At 42.7% G+C, this 15,843-nt stretch overlaps 1 protein-coding gene across 3 annotated transcripts in view; it reads right to left on the bottom strand.

Annotated features, from left to right (window-relative positions):
- Positions 1–15,100, bottom strand: part of LOC115024540 (zinc finger MIZ domain-containing protein 1-like) — a 105,823-nt gene extending 90,723 nt beyond the window's left edge. For 2 of the 3 annotated variants that reach the window (XM_029456222.1, XM_029456224.1), the window contains exon 1: positions 14,722–15,099. The gene's annotated coding sequence lies outside the window, so the exon portion shown is untranslated. Of the gene's footprint in view, positions 1–14,721 lie in introns of all 3 variants that reach the window. The other variant, XM_029456223.1, reaches the window with a different exon arrangement.
- Between the last annotated feature and the right edge of the window lie 743 nt (positions 15,101–15,843).

Raw genomic sequence — 15,843 nt, 5'->3', positions numbered from 1 at the left:
CCACTGCCCAAATCTCATTGCAACACCCTGCAAATAATGAATCCACGGCATTGACCATGCTGACAGTGTCACTCGCTGAAAGAGTACAGCCTGCAGAGGGTGTCTTTCATCTGAGGCAGGGAACAACAAAGAGCATGAGCTTTTCGTGTTAACACAGGAAACATATATTTAATGAGACAACCACTGCAATCTCCGCAGCCATGCTAAGTGAGTCTGACCCCACACCGCAGTCACGGCAGTCTAGACGAGGCCGAGCAGCGACCAGGGCCTCCCGAAAGCTCTTGTAATGCACAAGGAATTTGGTGCAGTTTCCTCGGAGCAGAGAGGAAACGCATGAGTGAGAGTAAAGAGGGAGAGAGATCCCCGCAGAGGTCAGAGCGTGTCCCCGGAGGTGTCAGGGGGAGTAAATGGGCATGACTGCAGAACACGGGGTTATACCCGCTCTCCTCCCTCCGCCTTCCTTCTCTTCTTCGCAGGGGTGCCTCCACTGACTCGTCCCTGAGCGTCTCAGAGAGAGAATCAGCATGGCGTCCCTTGCAAGCCGCGCAAATTGGAACAGGATACGATTGTCAGCTTCAGGTGGAATCACCACCTTATCAGAAAACAAACGTGATTGTGACGTGACGGTGACGTGAAAGACGATCTCCGGGAAGTATGGAAGGAGTTGCATGTCGACAGATCGAGCTTGTTCAATGACTGTGGAGGCTGCTGCTGGTTCCCTGCACGGCTGGCTGAAGGCTGACACCCAGTATCAAGTGCCATGAATATTCAGTGACCAAGTAAATAAGGCAGATAGCACTTGACATGTTTAACACCCACCCTTGGCACCTTCTCGCTACAAAGCCAACAAGGTGGAGCAGCGGAACAAATATGTTGGTTGTTTGTAGGCGGCAACAATCCCTGCTGATGAATTGGATGGTTTTTGAACAAAGAGAATGAGTTTCAGTGGGCGAGCTACATCAAAATAAGCCAGAGTTGCTAAACTGCTGTTTTTTTTGGAGACTGGCATTAAAATAGAAAATATGTAGCATTATGCCTTGCAATATGCTGACATTTACATTCTTAGAAAAACATGTTTCCCTTAACTATAATCCCTGCTGGTATCAAAATGTTTGCTCTCTAAATATTTACCAACCCAGAGTCACATCTAAAGCCTAACACAGGCACCTTGAGACTTCCTTTTTTTTTTCTCCAAGTGTTGTTTCCCAAAGGAAATGCAGTGAAAGCACTACAGACTATCTTGCAAGTGCGTTAAGTCTCTGAACACACAACGCATTCCTCCAACACCTCAAACAGCACTGAGAAAGAAAAATATATCTGCCACCAACAAACTGCACTGCTTAGAATCAGAGTCTGAGAGACGAGCGGGGATTCATTGTGTTTCCCGTAGGCAGTTTACACATGAAAAGGCAGACGGAAGTAAATGTATTACTGTGACATGGAAAGTAATGTAAATATTGACACTTTGATGTTTATCGCCAGGCTTATCCACTGGACCTTTCCAGGTAGAGCCATTTAACATCTGCTCGGTATTATAACAGGTGTGAGGGTTAAAGTAATACCCCACTGAAAATCTATATTTTAAGTGTCATATAGTCACAGAAAGATGGCTCTGAAAAGTATCTACTTTCTTCCTTCAAGGAGCAGTTATAATGGACTCGAATGGACAAGGAGCAAGCTCCAAACAGAGACTTTTTAAGCTAAAAGATGGAATGACAATTCAATAGAGCATCATGTTAGTTCAGGCAGAGCGCTGACGTTGCGCTTACATTAGCTTGACTGGCATCGGCTGCGTCGCTCAATCATTACAACATATAACGGCGTAAAACTAAGACGATATTTTGTTTCTTCTTGCTGTGATATTAGATTTCAGACATGAGTATTCGATGCTCACAAAAGAACCAGTAATACTTTGGTTGGTTAGCGGCCCGTACATGATGCCGTACTTAAACACACACACACACGCAAACTCATATATTCACAATCAGAGCTGTCAATAAAATGTGAACACAAAAGGGGTCATGCGCGGAGCATTACCCAGCTGTGTCTCTGCAGCAAGCACACAGCCTCCAAATGAACTGAGAGGTTGTGTACCACTCAACAGTGCACAAAGTCACACACACACACACACACACACACACACACACACACACACACACACACACACACACACACACACACACGCACACACGCACTCTAACCTCCACTTACCACCACCCCCACCCACTGCAGTGCACCCTGCCTCCTGATAAGCTGGTTTGCCAGGCTTGCCAGCGCCGCTGATGGCTCCGTTTGCACAACCGCTCCATTGTTGCCGTGCAGAGTGGACAACTGCACTTTGGACCTTTCAGTGGGGAAAGCCTTCTATTTTGTTTGCCTTAAGGGCATCCACTGTGGTTTATCTGCAAGCTGCCAACCACACACACATTAAACACTGCATTAAGAATATCTAAGGATAGAAAACATAAACAGTAGCGGCTGCGTATCCGGTGCTGCTGCTGTTAAGTACTGTACAGTCAGTTTGCCTGGCAGCCGATTTTTCCGGAGCTTAAAAAGACTCATAAAAAAAGGCAGCTGAATTATCTGGGTTCCTGGAACCTGATCCACTACCAGCTGACCTTTTGCGCAAAGTAATATTAAACGTTAATAGTTGGGAGTTAAGTGATTGCAATTTATGAGTCCATTTAAGCAGATTCAATATTAGATGACAAATGATTACCTCAGTAAAGTAAAGCTTACATACACAAAAAATAACCCGGCAACGCACAAATACAGAGCTTTATCAAACTTAACAATCAGCTCAGTGTCTGGCTGCTGCGAGCAGAGGGCTGCACAGAATTTAAAAAATGCATGACAAGACTAGAAGAAAAAGACGAAGAAGGAGAGGTTGCATATTAAATATCCACACATTTTTTTTTTTTGGCTCTAACTCTATTAAGCTAAAATTGATGTGTATTGAATAGATGTTGCCTCTGAAATTTGGTCAACTGGCCAAATGGATTAAGTGTATCAAATCCATTTTCCTGAGTGCATTGAGGAAGTGTCAAAATGAAACATTTTCAATTTAGCCCCTAAAGGTCCAAGATTTCTTCATCCTGCTGTAGAACAAGCTGCTTACCCTGCAAAAACAGGCTGCAACACATCGCTAAACGTGGCCCGGGCTTTAAATTAGCCTGACACAATCCACATTTTTGATTCACTGTGCAACCAGAAAAGAGCTACATGACTTTCAGGCATTCAGCTCAGACTATAAAGAAACAATGTAGCCTACTTTGCACACTCCTCACTGCTCTCTTTTCAGCCTCATCCTCTTGGATTTTATGACTCTGGTTAAAATGCAACCATTAAATATTCATGTGCGAGGGTTTTCACCCGTGAAGCAGTCCACCCCCCCACCCCCCACCCCCCCTCCTCTCCCCCACTCTCTCACTCCCTCTGCCTCTTTCCGAGTTTTAGTGAAAGTGAGAAACTTTTTTTTGATTTTAACTGACAGGAGCTAAATATTTTTTTTTTAAAAGAAGCTTTGGGAGTTCAGCAAAGTGTAGACTACTCCTCTCCGATATCCTACTCTGATACGAGTCTCGCTCTCTTGGCTTTCATCCTCATTGTTCTTTAGAATTTCAGACTATAGTGAGACTCTTGTAAAGTAAATTAACATGACAATACAAACTGTGGAGATTAATGAAAACAAATACTCAGTAGCTGAACAATGACACGGTGAAAATTGATGGTTGACAATCATTCCAAAGAGAATAATGTTGTTACATTTTAAGTCATCAGCGTCATAAACTATATATTGCTCATTAATTTTTCACTTGCTGTCTTGGCTGTTTATTATGCAAAACATTTCCTATCAGCAGCAAAAGTAATGACACAAATAATTCATACTTTCCTTCTTAGAATTCGAAACGCTAAAATCCATAATATATAGCGAGTTAGAGCGCCTATAACAGATTAAGGATTAAATCATGTCTTCAGGTATAGACAGTAGACTAAATAAGGCTGAAATGTGATTTTGCTGCAGTGAACATTAGGGAAATTTTTGGGGCTTTATTTGCGTTGATGTGATCCGCATACAAATGGAGGGATGCAACATTCAGGGCTTCTCCAAACAAGCGATTTCGTAGACAAATTAAGCAACTGCTCTCAGACATGCACCCACTCTTTGTACCCAAGGTGGCAGAACGCATGTATGACAACTCGCCAAAATTTGCACGGGGGAGAATAAAATGAAGCCTGCACAATAGTGTTGTTGTGCGAGAGCAATGGAAGAGTGAGCGGCATGAAAAGTTCATTCATACTGAACTAATCTTTTTAGTGATTTAGGAGCAACGATTTGTGCCACTTACTAATGAATGAACTAATGATTAAGATATTTGTGAATACTATGTGTATGAGAAGTGTGTGGAAGCAATCTTTCAGTCGCCACAAGTCTATCCTGTTCCAGCATTGAGCAGCTGAATGAGATAAATCAATTTCTCTTTATTTTTACTGCACCACCCCAAAGAGACGCCAAAAGAGTCAAACTTTCCATCGCTGGAAAGTCGCTGCTGTCTTTGATCCCAGACAAATAAGAAAACAAAAAGTGGAGGATGGCTTGCGAAAAACACAGGCTTTTCAGACGCATTCTTCCACTCTTGGAAGGCTGCCCGCTCTTTTGAAAGGTTTTTTTCTTTCTTTCTTCAAAGCAAACGCCGGTGACATTATCCATTCTCCTCCCAATTAAAATGTATTGAAAACATCCAGGAAACACTGTACAGCTAATATCATCACAACTAGCCTGTCAAAAATCAAACAAATACAGCGATCATAGGGACAAATAAAAGAGAGAGCCCTTCCCCGGCCTTTTGAGTTCATAACCAGCATTTAATCCGCTGTAATGATTTACAATATGACAAGTCAGGCGAAATTTACTGTGACAGACAAAATGGGACCCAACATAAATATAATTACAGCTCACATGATCTTCTCCACCTCCAAAGGAAGAGTCAGCCAAAGCCGCACAAAGAGGATGCATGATACGCACCCTCGAGTGATTCGCTTTTTCAATTTGCTCCTCAAAACCAACTGATGCCATAAAAATGACAAGAACAACAAAGTCCCAAAGTATCATGGATTTATAAATGCTTGAAGAAGCAAGGCCTTGATAGCAGGTATGTTTCCTGCACTAAGGTGGTCCTTGTGGACGTGCCATTTGACCTCGAACAAGGTCAAGCAAAACCACAGAGCAACCGTGTGTGGTGTTTCTTAAAGAAACAGCTGCAGCTAATAGGAGAGTACTTTACTTAGTATTTTAAATATGGCTGAAAATCAATCTGCAACTGTGCTACTTGTATGGTTTTTATTTATTTTTTTAAGTGCTAAGAATTCACTAGTTCCAGCTGACATTGGCTTATAAAGAAAATAATGGACAAATTAATTGATAAGGAAACTGAAATTAGTTGCAACCCTACTTTTGAATATTGTAAAAAACAGAAACAGATAAAAAAAAACTCAAAGTAATCCGAGTCCTGTAACTTAAAACAAATCTGCCAGTGAAGTCAGAATATGTCTACCTTTTTACTCTAGCAATTGACTTGGTTGAACAAATGTCACGAGTGTTTGTATCTCGGTTGCTGCATTTGAAAACAAGTTGATTTGTATTAGAAACAGGTTGAAATTACGTTCGATGCCGTGGAAGGCCTTGAAAAAAGGCAAACAAAAACGAGGAAGATTATTTGCACATGCTGATGAAGAAACATATTGAAAGTATAGAATCAGAAGAAAAAGCATAAAAAGTCAAACATAATGCAAAGAAAATATCGATATGAAAGTAGTTCACAAAGTTGTGTTGCAGCCAGATTTCTCTGCCCAAAAGAAACTCTGTGAAAAGTGGCAAAACATAGGGGTAATTCTCCTAAAGAAACCCTCTGCGCTCAACCCCCCCGGCCAGCCGAGATTAGGTTTCACATTCCTACCTCGCAAATAACACACACACACACACACACGCACGCGCGCACACACACACACACACAAGAGAGAGGAGACAGAGAGGTGTAATGAGACACAGACACTTTTGTTGAGACATTTCTGACCTCAGACTATTTCATCTCACTGACGATGTTTACACCATAAGTCAAGCACAAGGATATGTTCTCTCTTGTTCTTCGTCCAAGATGTGGAGGAACAACCCCTCCCTCCTCTCACACACACACAAACACACCCCCCTCCACCTCCATCACCCTTCATGCTAATGTACAACACATTATTGAAACCAGCCGCGCACTGTGTTCGTCCATGGTGACACGAAGGATGCTGGGTCTCTCTCTCTCTCTCTCTCTCTCTCTCTCTCTCTCTCTCTCTCTCTCTCTCTCTCTCTCTCTCTCTCTCTCTCTCTCTCTCTCTCTCTCTCTCTCTCTCTCTCATATATGCCAGGCACATCACGGGCGCAGCCTCACACCACAGCGTCTGTGACTCAAACATGCCCTCCTTATAGAGCAGATGGTCAAAAATAGCGTCCGCCGTCAACATTTTTGTAAGCCGTGGGACCCGTTGGGCCACACACAGTTTGCCAAGAAGAAGCAGGGGTGCAATATATGTGTGAGTAAAAATAATCTGGTCAGTTACAGCTTCTCTCTGTTTGATACTGACAAAGTGAGAACGCCCTGTTGTTAGACAAAAGCTTATGCAATCTGCACCTATAAATAGGAGTGTGAAGTGTGTCTGCATATGTGACTCGCTGTGTGTGTTTACATCCAGAAAACACTTCCCAATTAATTAGTATTCATCAGCAGTCGTTGTTATGATATCTGTGATTACTATTAGTGTGTGAAACAATCTCTTGTCTCTGAACAGCCACCGGACGAGGGAACATAAGGAAACAGACAGGACGTGTTTACAGAAGAGTTATTTAAAGTCCCCACTGGGACGGCATCGCACGTGGCTACGAGCCATAATTGTACACGCTGTGCCGATACACAAACGCACGTTCCATATCCTGAAAACCCAGGTCATTCAGAGGCACACCCACCAGTGTACCTAGAAATTCCATTTTATGTTATGTATATGCTTTGGCACTACAGCTCCCATCATGCTTAGGGTGATGTAAACAGGAAGTGTTATGTTGCCATGGAGACAGGTTAGCTGTGGGCTCCACCTGTTTGTCATGTCTATATCTGTTTACATTGAGGCAAATCTGCACCATTAAATGTCAAGTTGCTTCAGCTACTAGCAGTTCCTGTTTACACTACAGACAACAATCCCCTGCATTACTTTGACCCTGAAAGAACGCATAAAAATCAGGCAAAGCTTTATGATTTATGGACGTTAAAACACTGCCGTCACTGGAATAAGACGCCGAACAGAAGGGGTGCACTTTTTAAACCCAAAATGTATCAATGGGATGGTAAAGGGTTAATGAATTCCACCCATATCCAGTGCTGAGACTCCTGTCATGGTCTTCTCTCACTGCCCACAGCTGTCACGTTAGTGTATCAGCTCTGGTCTGTGATGCATGGCTTGCACCTGGGTAACCGACCGCACACAGACACCGTGTTAGATTGAAGGTGCAGTGTAAGCTGACACACAGGCTGTAGGTATGGTGTTTCTGCTGTCTGAGCTTCGCCATCAGTTAGACCGCTTTGTTTGAGCAGGAGAGAATAGTAAGAAATCTCAACTACAGTAAACACATGCCGTCACCTTGGGAACATGTCAAGGCAATATTTGAGTATTTTTGTACCTTTTATAAACCTAAATTATTAAATAAATAAAAGTGTTAAAGATTATGAAAATGATTATTTGTTTTTGTCCTTGAGTCGACCAAACCAAACAAAAACTAGTCAAACTTTTCTCTGTTTCCCTGAAAACAAATCTGTTTCTTCCTCTTAGAGACACCAAAGTTTAAACTACTGATTATTCAAAACAAAATAGTCCCGTTTTTCACAAGTATTCCCATGCACCAATCAGAATTTAACAATATAGCAGCTTCGCCTATTAAAGAATTAATTGAAACATGGCGGAAAATTGTGGAAAATGCTTAAAAATCAATCAAAAAGCTTTTTTTTTACTCAGCCAACAGTCCTTACCACAAAGATATTCAAAGTTCAGCGATATAAAAAAGAGAAAAGCAGCAAATTCTCACATTTAAGAGGCTGAAAGAGAATCTGATGACAGCTTGTAGGGTTGTTTTCATACGCCACGTCAATCAAATGCAATCAAATCACACAGTTATTAAATCCTAACTAGGGACATACTAAGATTTCAAGTGCTGTCAAAAGACTATGTTAAAAAAAAAGGAGCCCCATCATTTGGAATCAGAGCCTGTGAGAACAAAAGCTAGAAGCCAATGTTCCTTTGGGTCATCTCAGGGTTTTGGAAGAGTGACTATGCAAAAGGGAAACAGGTGAAATGCAAAACAATATTTAAATAGAAGCCTCTGGTGTGTCGACATGAGGCGACATACGAGCGAGGAACTGTGCAACATGTCGGGGATTTTATCTACTTATGTTTTACATCTTGATAGCAAACTTGAAAGCGTTTGACATTTGTGTTTGGGGTGGAGTGGAGGGGGTAGTGGAAGTATCTGGAGGAGAGGGGGGGGGGGGGGGAGTGTTGCTGGGGAAAGAGATTACCCTCAGACCTTTTCTTTGAGAGCGACAGAGAATGGGGGGGGGGGGGGGGGGGGAAGGATGTTCCCTGTGTATTAGTAAATCCCAGTTAATTTTCCCTGTCAGAGAACAATGAGATATGGACCCCCGCGGGCTCTGTTGAATGTAATTCCACCACTTGCTCAGAATCACCTTCATTACTCATCAGAGGTGTGGATCTCTCTCTCTCTCTTTTAAAAAAAGAAAAACCTCGGGAGCACATATACTAGACGTTGAGGTGCTTCAACACAGCCCCCCCCCCCCCCAGGAGTCTTTCCTGCACCCATTTTTTTTTGATAGTGAGATTACACCTCTCGAGACGTTTTCACATTTCCAGAGCAGCTGCTGGTTTCTCAGTCTATGTTGGAATTTGAAGAGGGAAACATGTCTGCCATGCAACACTATCCCATGCTGCAAGACTTGACAACCCTTCAAGGTCCCTGGTTTGAACCTTGTTTAATTTATAGAAGCTGAGACTTTGGAGAAGCCGGATGTTATTCATGATTCAGAGCCTTTCATTTACACTTAGCACTGCGGTGCTGCGCTGTGACATCATCTGCGTATGTTTTTCACAGCATGTCACATTCAACATGCATGAGTCTGCGACTGCTGGGGGCCTCCAAAGCTCCAATTATTTCCATCGTGGGTTAAGACTTGCAGATTGGATCTAGTTTTTTTTCTCTCACAACTATCATGTCGCTCAAGCCTTTTTTTTAACTTCTGAGTATTGTTTGAGTATGTGTTTTTTAAAATGAATATTTAACTTCCATGTCATCCACATCTTAAAGAAACCTGACGGCAAATGTGAGCACAAACAACTTCACAATCACAGGAATGCTGCGTATAATTGGGACTAGGGTGGAAGCTATTGATTATTTTCACTATGAATTAATGTGCGCGATTAATCGTCTAAAAAGTCTAAAACATTCACAGCGTCTCAGAGATTTTAGTGACGTCTTCAATTTTGTTTTGCCAACATTTATCAACAGACTAAAATCCAATGGCAATCAAATCAAGCTGAAATAAAACAAAGCAAAGCAAGCAAATATCTCATGTTTCAAAAGCTGGAACCTGTGACTTGTCCAATTGAAAGAATCAACTAATTGTATCATGTCATCAATATCTTCCAGAATATCTTCTCTGTCACTTTGTGCACAAACAACAAATCCCGCTAGAGCTGCAACAATTAGCCAATAAATCCATCCGCCGATTGACAGAAACGGAATCGACTGAATGTCAAACATTTGCCGGATTCAGCATCTTACACGTGAAGGTTTCGTGCTCTTCTTTGCCATGCATGATAGTAAACTGAATATATTTGGGTTTTGTACTGTTTCTTTCAGACAAAACAAAGCATTTGAAGATGTCACCTTGGGATGTCGGCAAATCATAACGGACATTTTTTTTTGACATTTTGAAGACAAAACATTTCAACTGTTAGCTGCGGCCTTAAATCCAGCACATGATTGATCATTTTTAATAAAGAGGGAATTTTCCTGGTGTACCAAGCAGGCGTGGGATCTAGCCAGAAATACAGTATTTAGACCTATTAATCACGAGATGTGCGTTTCTTGTTCCGGCTAACTTCCCCTCCAGCATGGCTGCAGCTGTAAGAGGAGGCAGGCCTATTGTTCAGACTAACAAGGGGCGCAGAGGTCACTTGCATTTTCACAAGAGCTTTGCCAGAGGGTTTGGGGAAGAAGCCGGCACACAAGTCTGTTTGGGATGGATCTACACTAAAGCTTTTTCTATAAAGTCACATCATTCCCAGTCTATTATAAAGAGGGATAGATTAGATTAAGTGAGATTATGCAGAGAGGGGCTCCCTAAAAAGAGCAAAAATAACACAGTCAGTACTTAGCAGGCGAGTCAACAGTGGGATTAAGCCAGAAGGACACGTTCAAATCCAATGCTAATATGCACAATGGTCATCCTTCCACAGGCTCAACTTTTAAGTGGTCTCAAATGTTGTTGCTTCACATTTCTCAACACATTTCACAAGCTGCAGCAGCAACCCAAATCTGACTTTTATTATCATATTTTGGTCATAAAGCTGAAATTAATCGACAATTTGACTAATCTAAAAACCTCAAATAAGGTCTGTATTTCTTCTCCTCATCAAACCGTCATCACTCCTGTCAAGACTCCTCTCTGTGCGTACAGTTTGTACAATAACAACTCCTATCACCAATGCAACCGAAAATATGCAAAGTGGTTGCACACTCTAACATGATTAAATGATGTGTGGTCTGGCGTCAATCCCAGCACCTCTCCCATCCCTCGCCTCGCTCTGTATCTCCCTCCTGCATGAACGCAAAACACACACACACACACACACACACACACACACACAGACACAGATTCCCTTTCCCCCGAGCTGTGTTTTGAAAATAGAAGCTTCATATTAACAGTCAACAGTCAAGCTGACAGGTACAGTCTGGCCATTCTCTCCATCACATAAAAAGAAGAAGAAACCCTCGGTGGATATCTTGCACAGACACAGTACACATGTTACTGCGGCTCCGTGTCACCGAGGCGGAGCGTCACAAATCATCACAAACACACACATGAGGAATGCAGAATAACACATGCGGGAAGCTTTCGGTGGTGTGCTGACGAAATGCCGGTGGACAAAGTATTCAAAATCCTTACTGGAATAAAACAAACTAGCAATATCACAGTATAAAAATACTGCATTACAGCTCAAAGTGCAGACTTATCAGCAGCGAATCGTGTTTAAGTCCATGAAGTTCCTGATGCAAACGTTTGAATGCTGTAACTGATCAAAGTGGAGCTAATTTAAGTTACTTTATACTGTTTCAATCTGAGCAGTCACAACATGAATAAAGTGACTAAACGTGTGTTTCTACAAAAGTTAGTGTGTTTATTCTGACTGACTTTAATAATCTTTGCTTTTCTTGTAACATACTGGATAGTCATACTCAAATGAAAACAATGTGAAGTTAGAGGGGGACTCACACTCATGGGCAACTTGTGACAATGGGTTGCATCATTTGAAAGGGGTCACAAGCCGGTGACACCCACCACAAAGTTCTCGCACCAAAATCTTGCACGCTGTCGATCACTCGTAAACGCTTCATTAACAACGTTTTCGGGTTACGTACTACCTTCACAAGCGCTCGACGGCACGCAGGTTTTTACGAGGCATCACATGCCAAAACAGGTTGTAAACAAAAAGGTTCAATCTATAACAATGCAACATTTTAACCCTCAACCCTCAACCCTATAACTAGCAACTATATTTCTAACACAAATGTCAAAAACCACAATATTTCCCTGTGAAGATTGCTTAAATTAAACACATTTAGACAGTTTCTATTACTAGTTATTCTAAACAATGTCGCTGCCAAATAACCTTCACAGTGTTGTGATAGCTCACAAGTAACACATTTATAAGATTATTAAAACCGAAGTGCATTTTGACACCAAACCTTAAACCTTATGATTAAGCTACTACAACCGCCCACTGACACTTTCTGTACGGCGAGCGCCGCACTTGCCCTGCAATCTCCTAACTCATTGAAGATAGCCATACCAGCACAGTGATTCATCCCAGGAGTTTATTCTCTCCAGCAAAGACAACACAAAAAGGACCTTGAGCGAAACCTACACAAACCTCCCACAGGCTCTGACCGCGGAGGAAGAGCAGTCGTTTGCTTACTCGGTCACCTTTTTCCTGTTAGAGTGCTTAAGAGGGCTCTCCGTGCGCAGGAGCTGCTCGCCGCAAGTGGAATTCCCAAGAAGAATCAATAGCGTTATGACATTATACGCCACCTAACAGTCGTGTTTACCAGCTGCTTAAGCACACCTTGTTGGTAAAAGGCTGCTAACTATTGGGAAAGGGTTTAATGCAGAAATTGCAATATAAATATTTCACAAAAGCAGCATTTATCTCCTCACTATTTGTGCTAAACTGACGCTGCGCACTGTGTTGTGTTTCAGGGATATTTTCAAGATAAAAAGGACCATCGGATGCAGGATACAGATAATATTTCAGAAGGTGAGAGTGGCCAGTTAAGAGACACACCGGCTCTCTTCGCGGCCTGGCCGGCATACTGCTGCAGGTAATGAGGCCTCTTGTGTGTCCTGTCTGATCTGAGAGTTGAATAATTTCCCATGTGGCACAGCCATTTCCAGCTTCCGCCTTTACTCTCACCTCGTCGGGTGGGTGGAAAGAGCAAAAAAACTCCCACCCTGCACTGAAAACGTGTTGCCATTGTCAATCCACAGTGCCACACACAGAGAGATGTGCTTCAGTGTTTTAGAGGATATATGCGATTTGCTTTAAAAATAAAAAGCTTTGTTTTCTGCATCTATTTTTAGGTTTTGTTCACTAATCTGTGTCAGAAGCAGCTCAGCGTCCTTTTAGAGTTTTATTCTCTCTCTGTGCTGATGGAGGTCTCTCATTGGTCAGGAGGAAACTCAGAGTTAATAAATGGTCTACTTCAGCACCCAGACACACGTGCTGGGTTGCAGATCTCTGTTTCAATGTGTCTTTTGTTTGACGGCTGGTGTTTCAACATCCTCAACTTGAATAGAAAAAGGTCAGCCTGGTGGGGTCTGCCCCATGGTTATTCAGGAGCCCAACCTGGGGGCCCCACAGAGGTGGGGTGACTGGGAGGGAGGAGAAAAAGACAGAAAACCTCCTCCTCTGTCTGACACCACCCTAATCTATGAAGGAAGCCTCTGGAGGTTTGAAGTTTCCCTGCTCAAGCAGAGCTCAATCAGCGTTTAAACACACGTGCCATCGAGTGCTTGTAAATTAATTGAAAGCTGTTTAATGCAGGGGTTTGAGTAAGGAGTAATCAAAGGACCAGGTGCATAAAGATGGCAGAGAGACTGAATCTGAAAGTAAAAACAAAAACTGTGGAGAAGCCTGTCAGTCAACAAGGATGCAGGCAGCAACCCAACAAGACCTTTGGATTACATGACATAAAAAATGTAAACAAGCAACCGAGGCTGCACAATAACCGGTGTCACCACAGAAGTTTTACACAACCCTCCGCAGCTGGGTCCAAACAGGCTGCTGGCTGCACGCGGGACACATTTGGATGCTGCAGCAGCTTAAAGGCAGACACGAGGAGAATGAACTTTTCAGCAACATAACAAAAACAGGAAGGGCTCTCCTGGACATCTCACCAGAAAAAGACGAGAAACATCTGCACGTGTGGTTGTTTGCTCCCAAACTGGGATATTCAGAAGCAGAAATACAGTGCATGTGTATAGGAGAGACACACACACACTCCCTCTCTTTCACTGTCAATGGCTAGGAGGCAGATCAGGCAGCAGCTTACTTTTTCCACTTGATTATGCTTTTTGCTTCCTGGACAGATGTACAGCAAGTAAAAATGAGTCCAGGTCTACATGAGAGGCCCCCTCAATCCCAACTGGTTCCATATTCAGACAGCAGGAATTTGGGGAGTCAACTTGTTAAATCCAAGTGAAGCTAGAGCAGCAAGAGAACTCCAGGCTGTGACATAAATACACTGATATTCAATAGTATACCCATGTGCTGCTGGTAACAAACTTCAGAAATACACATTTAACATGACATGTATTGAATAATCTGCGCTGCTGCATAGACCGCTGTCTTGCTATATCCACAGTCCTCCTGCAGCATGCATGTAGCAGCGATAAACCCACATTAGACAAACCATGTGCTTTGTGCACATCAGAAGGTAAAAAAGCAAGCGCTACCTTGCGCGCACAGACACACGCGCACAGACACACGCGCCGAGGCATGATTCATTCTGCAAGCAAAATGCATACAGGCTGCTACAATGTAGCCTTCAAGCCCCAACGCTTTGGAGATCAACGCGGCATCTGTTACTAACGAAATGCACAACCTGCTTAACAGCCCGCCGGTTCAATCCCGACGGCACACAGCAGCGTGATAGTAAATAAAAAGCTGCGGTTTATTATTACGGACTCCGACGTGCTCCTCAGTGCCAGTTCAAGTGGTCACTCTATTGTTGAGAAACAATCTGAGCCAAAGTGGAAACAAAACCTTCCCCGAGACAAGAGCCTCGCAGCGCGACACCGGAGAACAAGCAACGTTAAGTTTGCAGTTACTCACCGGGTTATAAAGCGGAGAAAGTCCTCGGTAATTTTCGGCTCTTGTTTTTAAATATCTTCCCCCCTCACGGCCACTGAGAATGGGCTCAACGTCAGTGGGTGAGTAACTGAATAGACTCGGAGAGAGCGCAGTAAGTTGAAGTGTCAAATTACATTGGCTATTCTATTACCGAAGGGACCCATGCTCGGTGGCTGCTGACAAAATGTGTCGCGGATTTTTACGCGGAGAAGCCATCAGGAGAGAGCCGGGAGCGGAGCCGGACTGTCGCTCAGCTCAGCAGCCATCTGGTACACTGGGTCTGCTGGAGAGACCCGCTCCCAGTGTGGTAGTACCAAGCGGGTCTATCGCATTGTGTGGACATTATAGTGATTTGGGAGAATTTTAAAAGCGAGTACACAGTGCTGACAAGTGGTTCACCCATTAAAATGGAAATAAGGCATGCTGGGTATTTTTATTTTGTGTCTCTTTATTGATTAAATTAACTTAACGACGCATAATGGTTATTTATTGCAATTTAAAATGAATTATTTAACATAATGGCATCTAACAAAGTAATGGTGGTATGAATACACGGCTATTCACTACTGAACACTAGTGCTAGTAGCCAGTAATAATAGTAAATACAATATACAGTAAAAAAGTAATATTACAAAAATGCTAATAATAATGCTAATGCTAATAATCATAACAATTATACTGAATGTATAAATCATTAAGAAAAATATAACAATATTATGATTAGTATGATTGCTATGATCATACTAATACTACTAATATTAATAAAATGTGATAATAAGAATCATTATCATTCATCTTTATTAAAGTTAACTCTATGATTGCGATATGTTAAGTCACTATGTCAGTTAATTGTGTGAATATAATTGATACAAAAATAAACATCGGCTATAACAGCCTAATAAACAACAACAAACACACGCACGCACGCCCTCGCTCCAGCGCATTGACGCATACACCGCGCTGCCTTCCCATGATCCTCCCCGGAGCTGACGCCACCCTCCATGTTTTGCAGGTCACCGCTCTCTGATGGAAAACCCTGAATAACAAAGACATGTTTGAGAGCAGCAGCGGCATCAGCAGCAGCAGCAGCAGCAGCAGCAGTCT

Source organism: Cottoperca gobio, chromosome 19 (assembly GCF_900634415.1).
Source record: "Cottoperca gobio chromosome 19, fCotGob3.1, whole genome shotgun sequence".
NCBI classification, from domain to species: domain Eukaryota; kingdom Metazoa; phylum Chordata; class Actinopteri; order Perciformes; family Bovichtidae; genus Cottoperca; species Cottoperca gobio.
The sequence above is the reverse complement of the archived record's forward strand: the minus strand, read 5'-3'. Positions and strand labels throughout refer to the sequence as shown.